At 39.0% G+C, this 11,726-nt stretch overlaps 1 long non-coding RNA gene across 1 annotated transcript; it reads left to right on the top strand.

Moving 5' to 3' along the window:
- Positions 1-354: 354 nt before the first annotated feature.
- Positions 355-11,622, top strand: LOC127538197 (uncharacterized). The gene is made up of 4 exons (XR_007947694.1): positions 355-996; positions 8,681-8,773; positions 10,602-10,726; positions 11,487-11,622. It is a non-coding gene; the product is annotated as an uncharacterized LOC127538197 (long non-coding RNA).
- Positions 11,623-11,726: the final 104 nt, after the last annotated feature.

Genomic DNA, 11,726 nt, shown 5'->3' with positions numbered 1-11,726 from the left:
GATTGGTTTTGCACTCTGGTAGATGAGATTTCCAGACAGCTTTACTCCTTCTAGTCCACCTCCTTCTAGACCAGCTTATTCAGCCTCATTTTCACCTGGTGCTCAAGAACACAAGATTCAGGACTCATGTGGCCACTGCTGCTGCTGCTGCTACTATGGAGGAGATACTAGTGTCTGACCTGAGCAGTTTGCCTTCATTTCAGTGACTCCGACATAAACACAGATATACTGAGAATGGCAATAGCTGCATATGTGACAACCACTAGGTTTTTTAAAAGTTGGGAATTAAATTTTTTTGTGGTTAAAAAATTTCACACTGTTGAAGACTTAGTTTTTATGAAAACAATATATGATGATGGCTTGTTGTGTGGTTAAAAAGGTAAATTCCATCTCAAAATACAAACCATTTAGAGCACATCTTCTGAACAGAAAGTGATACAAATCCGAGCCAGGACTGATGAGGGATGTCTGCAGAGAGTAGGGTAAGGAGCACAAATATCCTATTCCTGTTTCCTCGGCTCAGGGAGCCTCTTGACTCAGAAGGGCTCAGCAGGCAGGAGAACACCCAATCCAAAGGTGTCAGACACCTGTTTCTCTTAATTTCCTCATTTTCAGGAAAAGGGCGGTCTCTAGTTCAGACAACTTTCATTTTCCCCCATTCTTTTCTTTCTTAGTTGCCTTTTGCTGCTCACACACACCCAGGTCAGACCTATCCTACACCAACCCTGAAAGGAAAGCTCAGCTCTGTGCAATTTGGTCAAGCCCCAGTGCTGGGGTTGGCCAGATGAGGCGTTGGTGGCACCTCTGTGGGAAGGGGAACTCCCTGCTCAGTCCTGGAGCCAGCCGTGCTCCTCTTAGGCAGTCTGCCTGCTTTCTCTGCTTGTTTAAGGCCTTAGCTTTGGCTCCTGTTGAGTGCGGGGAAGTACAAGTGTGATGACTGCTTCTCACTCCCTCCAAGACTCCAGGTTTGACTCTTAGAGGACAAGCCATTCTCAGGTGAGTGATGGTTCTTTCACACTTTCCCAATTTTGTGGGTGAGGGCTGTTCCTGAGGGGTGGTGGGTGAGAGAGAAAGGCTTGATCAAAAAATCTGAATGAAGGAACAAACCAATGAGACTTGGGTCACTAGGAAGGGAATAGGGATGTAAAGGGCCAAATGCTGCCTCTTTTCTCCTGTCAGACAGTAAAGTCATCTAAAACACTTCCTGGTAACTCCTACAGAAGTAATAGGGTTACAGTGTCTTATCATCCTTCCCAAAAACCATTTGTCCTCTTAATGAGGAACTCAAGGAGGAGGCAATGCTGAACCCAAGGGAATGACCCACCAAGGAGGGAATTTCAGGAAGAGTAAGTAAGACATGTTAGGAGAATAGTTCAGCTTGGTTGTCATTCGTTAACTCTGAATAGTATATCTCACTTTATTCAGTGATCATGTGGCTGGTTTGATTTTTTGGTACAAGTTGATGAGGCGCATGAGTGAAGTTTATTTTCAAAATGCCTTTTCCTGCAGGGTGGTTGTGCATATACCCAAAAGTCAGTAATGTTTCAACATGGCATTGCAAATCTGCTTTTAAATTCATAAAGTCTTTATAGGATTGTGATCTCTTATGGGAGCTATGAGTTCCCACTATGGCTAATGCTTTACATTCATAGTTACCACAATACAGAGATTATAGAGGGAAAAACCTAGGTACTATTATTTATACTCCAGCATAGGATTAGGCTTCAAAGAATACCTGGACCCTAATTTGGATTCTTAAAAAGCTTCTTATAGATAAATTCACACCAGACTAACAGAGAAAACATACTTTTACATTTTGCATTCTGGTACCTTCCTCTTAGGCCATAAAATGAATGAGATCCTATACTTCCTGCAATGTTTAAAAAGTTGATCATAATTAATTACTTTTAATAAATCTGTGTGTTTAAGTCTTTGAACATCACACTCAATATAAATGATGGGTGTCATTGTATAGTCAGGCTTATCTGAAAGAGGGAAATGATAGTGACAGAGACATCTCTACAGGTCACAAATATTTGCCAGTTGATACGGGAAATAGCTCACAAGCTTAAGCAAATATGCCTAAGCAAGGCAGAATCAGAGATGACAAGCAATGCTCTTCAGGATCTAGGAACCTGTAACCTCCAGGTGGAGGAGGAACAAGGGCAAGGTCTAGGGAGTAAGGGAAGGAACCAGGGAGAAGTTGGGGAGAGGCCAGAGAGGGATCAAGGGAGATTGCTCTGAAGATATGTTCATCAAGACAGTATCAGAAGTTAAAGCCAGGATGGATGGATTAAGATTACAAACAACGAGGCTAGATGAACTGAGGAGGAGTTCAGGCTCCACATGAATCTGAAATTGTGAATGTCTAGTTCATACCGCTGTTTTAAAAAGTATAGACCATTCTCACTTTATGCAAATTTGTCTTACTTTTATTTTTAAATTCTGAAAACAATCTGCATTTCCATTCCACTTTAAACATTCTGCAGGATTCTTGCATTACTGCAAGTAAGTGTCTGGAGAGGCTGCTAGTACAGACACGAATGCAGAAATTCCCAATGTTCTTACCAAAAATAATTGATGAATATCCCTATCTGTGGAACTGGCCGATTTGATGAAATCTGAAGCCCATATCTGTACAAAGGGAAAGATCTCTGGTTGGGCAAAGAGCTTCCACAAAGAGAATAACTTTATTGTTTGGAGGATATGTATCCAGAATAGCAAATTAAAACCTGATCCTGTATGTCACTCAGAAAATCCCAGAGCATTGAAAGAAATCAGAAAGGCAACACTACCTGTGCATTTGGATTGTAAAGTCTACCAGTGGTAAATAACTGAGTATAAATCCAACCAATCCAAACCTTGAAGGAAAGAGTAAGGAATCTAAACTAACAGTATAAAATTTGCTTCTGATTCTGTATTCTATGTCCTTCTTGGGACTACATGCTTCTAAAATAAAGGATTCTTTTTTCACTCTAGAAGCACATTGGTTGTAACATTACTCCTAGATGAGTTTGCAACCAGGGAAGCAGTGGGCAGTAGCAGCTCCTTCCAGGTTTACTCTCCCAATTCTGCTAAGTTCCACAGGGTCTTTTCATAACAACAAGGAGAAATCAAAGCTATTGATATTCACATAAAATGTTCTAAATCACTAATAATTGAGAATTATGAAGCAAAACCACATTAATGTGCTATTGCATTCCTTTCAGATTACTCAACATGACAAAAGAGGAAAATGACAAGTGTTGGTGGAGATGGGGAAAATTTTGGACACTATTGCACTGTTATTATTTTATTAAACATTTCATTTCTTTCTGTTTATGCAGGTATGTTAATTTTTAAAATACATATTTCTTTATGAATCATGTTGGGAGAGAAAAATCAAAACAAAAGGGAAAAATCACAATTAAAACAAACAGAAAAAAATGAATATAACATGAGTTGATTTACATTCAATCTCCTTAGTTCTCTTTCTGAATGCATTTAGCATTTTCTATCCAAAGTTATCTAGGATTGCTTTGGAGAATCCTAGTTCCCCAATTAAAGGAACTCCTGAGAACCAAGTTGATCTTGTATAATCTGGCTGCTATTGAGTACAATATATTCCTGTTCTGCTTGTTTTGCTCAGCATCATTTCTTGTAAGTCTTTGCAGGATTTTCTAAAATCAGCTTGTTCTTCACTTTTTACATAATAACAAATTCCATTACTTTCATATACCATAATTTATTCAGCCCCAATTGATGAGCATCTACTAATTTTCCAATTCTTTGCCACCACAAAAAGAGTAGTTACAAACATTTTTGCACATGTGTGTCCTTTTCCCTCCTTTATAATTTCCCTGGGATACAGATGAGCACAATAATACACTGATGATGGAGCTGTGAACTATGAATTAGTCCAACCATTCTGGAGAACAATTTGGAACTATCCCCAAAGAGCTATAAAACTCTGCATCCCCTTTTACCAAGCAATATAACTGCTATGTCTATAACCAAAAGAAATCAAAGGAAAAAAAAGGATCTGTGTCTAAGAGATCATTTATAGTACCTTTTCCATGTATGTGTACATGTATGTGCATGTTTGTGTTTTGGCAAAGTATTTGAATGAAAATGTCCATCAATCAAGAAATGGCTGAAAATGTTATGCTATATGATTATGATAGAATATATTGTACTATATGAAAAGGGGAAGGATATAGTTTCAGAAAAAAAATTGGGAAGACTCATCTATATTGATTCATAGTGAAGTGGACCTCATTATAAGAACACTGTCTGCAGTATCATCAATATTACAATGCTATGATAATTGTGGAAATATTTATAAAAGAACTTCACATGTTTAACATATATTGGAATAGTTGCCATCCAGGGGAGGGCTTGGAGGAAAGGGAGGGAGAGAAAAAAATTGGAATACAAGATAAATGCAAGGGTAAATGTTGAAAGCTATCATATGTTTTGAAAATTAAAAAGCGTTAAAAAAAAAGTTACAATGCTGATCAATGATGAAAGACTTAGCTGATCTTATCAATTCAGTGATCCAAGACAATTCCAAAGAGTCTCCTGATGAAAAATGTTTTCTTCTCAAGAATAAGAAACAATGAACTCAGTACAGCAGAATATATGTTTTTTCACTTTCTAAAATGTTTCTTCCTTTTTCTGGTTGTTGTTATTGTTGTTGTTTTTGGTTGCAACATGGATAGTATGGATGCCTTATTTGTGTTACTTCAAATGTACAATGGGCATCATATTGTTTATCTTCTAAAATGTGATTTAAGAGTTTGAAGAAGGAAAAAAAATTTGAACTCAAAATTTAGAAGTGGATTTAAAAAGACAAATGATATAATAAGAAAAATTTTAAAAATAAATAAAAATATAATAAAGTAGAAAACAAGAGTTTATTCTAAGGCATTCATATGTAGAAACCCAGAAAAAAAACCATGATCGTTGTAAGCCTCTAATTCCTAAATTCTGAGAGGAAATCAAGATTTATAAAAGTATTAATTTTTTTCTGGGATTCTACACATGAATCTAGATGAGATATGGAATGAAAATGAAAAAAATTATACTTCTATCTGCACTCAAGGTTCATTAGCTCTTTCTCTAGAGAGGACAACATTTTTCATCAGGAGCTCTTTGGAATTGTCATGGATTGTTGGATTAGTGAGAGTAGCTAATTCTATCACCATTGATCAGCATTGCAATCTTGATGTTACTATGGACAGTGTTCTTATGATGAGGTTCACTTCATTATACATCAATTCAGATAAGTTCTTCTGAAACCATCTCCCTTCTCTTTTCATATACTTCTTAATTGTTCTCCAGAATTGTAGAACTAATTTACAGTTCATCAACAGTACATTAGTGTAGTTGGTCTGTTACCCAAGAAAATCATAAAGAAGGGAAAAGGATCCACATGTGCAAAAATATGTGTAACAGCGCTCTCTCTCTCTCTCTCTCTTTCTCTCTTTTTGCTAGTGAAGAATTGAAAAATGAGTATATGCCTAACAATTGGGGAATGACTAAATAAGTTATGGTATATGAAAGTAATGAAATGTTCTATAAAAAATGAGGAACAAATTGATTTTAGAAAGGCCTGGAAAGATTTACACCAAGTGGTACTGAATGAAACAAGTAGAACCAGTAACATACTGTACATAGTAACAGCAAGATTGTGTGATGACCAACTATGAAAGACTTGTTTCTTCTCAGTGGTTCAGTGACTCCAGATAATCCCAATAAACTTTGGATAGAAAATGCCACCTGCATCCAGAAGGAGAATTATGGAGATTGAATGTAAATTAGCAAATGATTTTTTCCTTTTTGTTTTGTCTGTCATGGTTTTTCCCTTTTGTTCTGATTTTTCTCTCCCAAAATGATTCATACAGAAATATGTATTAAAATCAATACATATGTATTACCAGAAAAAATAAAACAATTAATTAAAAAACCTCCGAAACCCCAGGGAATTATTATCCCAACTTTTCACCACCATCCCCTCCAACATTTGTCATTTTCCTCTTTTGTTATGTTAAGTAATCTGAAAGGTATGCAATAGCCCAGCAATAGTCCTTTGCTTTACTGTTCTTTAATTGTTAGTGATTTAGCACATTTTTATATGAATGTTGATAGCTTTGATTTCTCCTTTTGTTATCAAAAGACTCTGTGGAACTCAGCAGGATTGGGGGAGTAAGCCTGGAAGGAGTTGCCACTGCCATGGCTTCCCCATTTGCAAGCTGGTTCAGCAGTAATGTGTACTACTAGAGTGAAAGAAGAATCCTTTATTTGATTTTATTTAGAACTGAATTACTCTCAAGGAGGACACACTGAATACAGAACCAGGAGCAAACTTTATATTACTGGTTTAGGTTCCTTACTCATCCTTTCAAGGTTTAGATTGGTTGTATTTAAATCAGAGTTATGTACAATTGATAGGCTTTAAAATCTGAATGCATAGGTAGTGTTGCCTTGTTGATTGCTTTCAATGCTCTAGGATTTCCCAAGTGGTGTACAAGAACAGATTTTAATTTGCAATTCTGGATGCATTCCCTCATAGCAGTAGAAAGTCTCTTTGAGGAAGCTCTATGCCTCAGTAGTTTTTTCCTTGACACAGATATAGGATAGAGATGGCTTTCTTTGATAAAATAGGCCAGTTATATGTATAGAGACTTTCATTAATTAATTTTGGCAGGAATTCTAGAATTTCTTTGCTGCTTCAGTATCTGTACTAGTAAATTCTCTTGACATGTGCATGTTATGAAATCTTGCATGATTTTAAAATTGGAATAGGCATGCAAATTATTTTCAGAATTTTCAAAATAAAAGTGAAGCAAATTTACATAAAGTGGGAACTGTCTATACTTTTAAAAACAGCATTATAACCTGGACATTCACAATTTGAGATTCACATGAAGCCTGAACTCCTCATCAGCTCATCTGTCCTCCATTGTTAGTAACCCTAATCCACCCATTCTTTCTTCAACCTCTGAGACTGTCTTGATGAGCATATCTTTAGAGAAGTCTGAGGCTTGACCAGTCAGACAGACTCCATCTGGCTCTTCCTTGATCCCTCTGTGGCCTCTCCTCAAATTCTCCCCAATTCCTCCCTTCTTCTTTAGACCCTGTTTTGCTTCTCATCCACCCTAAGGCTAGAGGTATCTGAATGAAATGGGCCAGAACTCTGTACTTGAAACAAGGATTCTTACAAGGTGTTAACTCAGTGGAATTGAAGAGACAATGGTTATGTCGTTTAGCATGGTGCTGAATAGTTCTCTAGTTCAGTATGATTGAATTACTCTTACAACAAATAATGGTTCCCTAGTGATATAATGATTGGCTTATACTCAGTATGATGAGTGGATTTAATTGTAATAGAGTATTTAAGAGGTCAAAGACAGACCTAGAGAAAACTAGGAGACAGACTCAGAGAAGAGAGAGACTGGAGGCTGGAACTCAAGGTCTCAGAGCCAAGTAGAGTCATTCATTCCATCTCACACCATTGTGGTGGCTGGCCTATCCTCCTGCTTCTTCCACTGAGACCAAGGCCCATCTGAAGGCCTCCAGAAAGCTAGCTGAGTGCCAGGCAAGGAGACAGACTGTGAAGGGGACAATAAAGACTTTTGGACTTTATCTCTGGCTATTTTTGTGGTGATTATTCTGCTGAAAACAAGGCTGGTCCTGAGACCTCCAGAAAGCTAAGTAGGACATTGCACCTGAATACTGAAGAACATTGCTTCTCATGTCTGATTCTGCCTTGCTTAGGCATATTTGGTTGAGCCCCTGAGCTATTTCCTTTTTTTTTTTTTTTTTTTAGATTGATAAAAGAGGTTTATTATTGGGTTTGGAAGTAAGGAGATAGGTGAAGATAGAGAGAAGGAGGGCACTGGATAGAGGGTTCAGCGGACAGAGGGTCCTCACATGGCTGGCATGTTTGGAATCTCTGCTCTCTGAGCTATTTCCCATGACAAATGGCAAATGTTTGTGAACTGTGGCAGATGCTTCTGTCATGATTTCTTCAGATGAACCATTACTCTCTAATCATCTAAAACTATGCTCTCTCAATCAGCTAGCTCTTTGGGATGACAGGATCATTTATGTTAAAGACAAAGTCAACTTTCTATTTGAAACTGCCAAAATTCCATATGAAAGCTGCTTCTCCACACACCTACATTCTATAGGGTTTTTTTGTTTAAAAAAAGTTCTTTTCACATTCCTTTTGATCATCCAAAGTTACATTTATGAATAGTTCCACATCTTAAGTTCCTCAAGTTAAATCTTCACTTTTACACAATAGGTTCTTTTCTTTCTTTCTTACTACATAAGTGCTCCATGTGAAAAGGACTTTAAAGAGACAATGTAGCTTAATGGGAAAGAGGAGGGGAAAAGCTGACTTGTCAGATGGTTTTAGTGGGAGAGAAAGGGGCAGCTTGAAAATGATGGCCTGCAGAGTAAGTATAAAATGGGGCAAATGGAGGGAGGTCCTGAGAGATATGGAGGTAGTGAGGGAGTGAAGGTCTAGTTACTCCATAGATTAAATAATTAAGAACTGTTTATACGTGAGTCAGAAGGGTGTTTTGTGCTTAGTACAAAGTTCTTTCTCCTTTTTCCAGGAAATGGGCAATCCTCAGTTCAAATAACTTTCATTTTCATCTATTTCTCTTTCTTCTTAATCTGCCTTTTGCAGCTCTTACACATTGTACACCAACACTGGAAAGTTCAGCTCTGTGGGGCAGAAGACTGTGCATTTTCATCCAGCCCTAGTGCTCACATTGATCAGGTGAGGGGTTGCTGGCAGTTTTTTGGGGGAGACTACCTCTTCTGTCCTGGCCCCAGAAATGCCTTTCAGGGAGTCTGCTTTGTTTCTCTGCTTGCTTAAGGCTTTAACTTTGACTTCTGTTGAGTCAGGAAAGAAGTAAATGTGTGATGACTGAACCCCACCCCCACAAGGCATCAAGTTTGGTTCCTAGGGAACAAGCCCTTCTCAGGTGAAAGCTTGTCCTTTCACACTTTACCAAATTTGGGAGTGAGGGCTGTTCTTGAGGGGTGGGTGAAGCTGCCTTTGATGAGGAAATCTGAAGGAAAGAACAAACCCATCTCCTGCCCATAAGAGGCAGTTCTGGGTCATAACTGAGTTGAAGCTTGGGTTCTTAGGAAGAGAACAGGGATGCTTAAGTCTCAGTGCTGCCCCATTTCTCCTGTCAAAGAATAAAGCTATCTAAAATGCCATTTGCTGCTCTCTGTTTGCACATATACACAAAAGTCAGCAATATTTCAACATGGCATTGCAAGTATGCTTTTGACTTCATAAAGTCTTCTTAGAATTGTGATCTCTTATAGGAGAAACTTCTCTCTGAGTTCCCTGGCTAAGGTTTTATTATTATGCTCCAGAATTGGCTCAGGCCTCAAAGAGTATTTGAATCCTTATTAACATTCTTATAAAGCCTCTTATAGATACTAGACTGACAGAGAAAGAGCACTTTTACATATTGCATTCTGGTACCTTCCTCTTGGGCCATAAAATTTAAAGAAAAGATAGATCCCCAATCCCATATTTTCTGTAATCTTATAAAAGTTGATCTTAATTATCTGTCACAAACCTGTATGTTTTGATGCTTGAACACCACATTATCTATAAACAGGGAAATGAAAAGCACTGTGGGGCAGTGTGTAGAGCTGGCCTTAGAACTAGGGAACAAGGGAACAAGAAAACAAAGAATTCTGGGAGAAGGACATCAGACCCATGTCTGACATATGGTATGTAACCTGGACAAATCACTTAAATTCTCACTGGTGCAGCAAATTTGCTAAAGCTGGGGATTGCAGAATATGAGCTGACTTGTACTGGTAGAAGGAGTTTCCTCACCAGGATTTCTCTACTCAAATGAAAACTATGGATACAGTGAAAAAAATTTAAGGGCAAGATGGGAAGTGCCAGACAATCTCAAGATTGTCTTGAGATGTCTGACATCATGATTTCAAGACATTATTGTTCCTCTTTGAGAAAGAAGGATGAACAATAATTACAAATCTAGAGAACCCTTTTCTATGACAGAGGTAAACAAAGAGCTAAAGTCCTGAGGGGTTGAAAGTCTCAGTCATCCCCTTCTTCTAGATTGGGGATGAGGAGAACCAGAGTCAGGGCACTCAGAGCTGGCCAGAGACTCAGCAATGGTTCTTGGTAGGCAACTCCTGACTCTTGAGCAGGTGCAGATGAGAGAAGGGAATGAGGTCAGAACATGACCTGGATAAGGTGGCAAATGTCAGGTATGGAAATCTTGAACCGAACCCCAGCTCTGCCCAGCCAGCTCTCTAGCCACCTTAGCAATCTGCCTGTCCAGGTGGGATGGAAGATGAAATAAAGAGGATCTTCAGCTTCTAAAATTTCTCTTAACTGATCACCTCGCTCTATTGTGTCTGGCTCCCTTGTGAGTTCCACATAAGCCTGATGTTTTTCCATCTCAGAATAGTCACTATCTCCCTGCAGTGTTCCTGTCTAACAGGAACTAGGAGAACTTGGTCACTGAAGAATGGGGCATTTCTCTTTGGAGCCTGCAAGAGAGTGACTTCCCTGATAACTGCCCTAGACCTCAATTTTCTTTCATTAGATAAATGGCAGAGAAAGAAGCTCTCACTAGCCTGACCTGGAAGAGCACAATGGAGATCCCAGCCCTCGGTCGTCCCTTACATCTGGGAACACTATATGATTGTCGCTCGGATATCCTCGTCCCTGGTAATTACTCTCTTGAATGCACAGCCTTGTTCCAGATATCAGGAGAGGGCAGCGTTGGGCAAGAGTTCTTCAGGTGAAAAATTATCGGTCAGAAAGTGAGATTCAGAGACCATCAAAGTGATTAGCACATCTCAGCTTTTTTCTGCATGTTAGAACCCTCTGAGATCTTGTTGTTCTGAAGGGAGATGCAGATGGCATCCAAACCAGGGATGGCAAATCCAAACAAGGAGGGATTGGGGATTTCTGAAGAGGGCAGGGAGAGGAGGGGCTGATTCAGCCTCAGAAGGTAAAGATTAAAAAGAGAAGCAATCTTTGCAAGATCGAAGAAGGAGAATGCTGAGCTTGTGAAAAAAGCCTTTTACTCAGAGAGAAGGTCAGAGACATAGGTGAGTCAGAAATACTGTGTTGGGAGATGTTGGTGCAAATTGTTACACACACACACACACACACACACACACACACGACATTTTTCATGCTAACCAGTCTGCTTAATGTAAAGTTGAAGGGCAGCCTTGAAAGTAAAAGGAAGACATGATGGTGCAGAATGAGGGATTAAGGGAGTGTTTGGGTAGGCAATGTTATCACTTTCCCTTGATAAGCCTGAGGCTTGCAGTGTGGAATATACAATGTGACAAATAGAATATGTTTTTATGACTGCATATATATCACCTATATACAATTTTATGCCTTATCAGTGAGGAGGCTGTGGTCCTCTGCAATCTGCCATTTCCTCCTCCCTAATGTCTCTGTCCCATTCTAGGTGTCACTTTATGGGACAAGGAGACTCTAGAGAGAAATGTGACCACAGAAGACCAATGCAAGACTGAGTTTGACATCATCACCTCTGACTCCATGGAGGAAAAGACCAATGCCATGAACATCACCGGAGAGCTGAAAGCAAGTGTCCTTGGGGGCCTGGTTGAAATAGGAGGCTCTGCCAAATATTTAGGTGATACCAAGACCTCCCAACAGCAAGCTCGGGTCACTCTCAAATACAGTA

The sequence above is a fragment of the Antechinus flavipes genome, chromosome 5 (assembly GCF_016432865.1).
Source record: "Antechinus flavipes isolate AdamAnt ecotype Samford, QLD, Australia chromosome 5, AdamAnt_v2, whole genome shotgun sequence".
NCBI lineage: Eukaryota > Metazoa > Chordata > Mammalia > Dasyuromorphia > Dasyuridae > Antechinus > Antechinus flavipes.
Note: the sequence above shows the minus strand (reverse complement) of the source record. Positions and strands in the feature narration are given on the sequence as shown.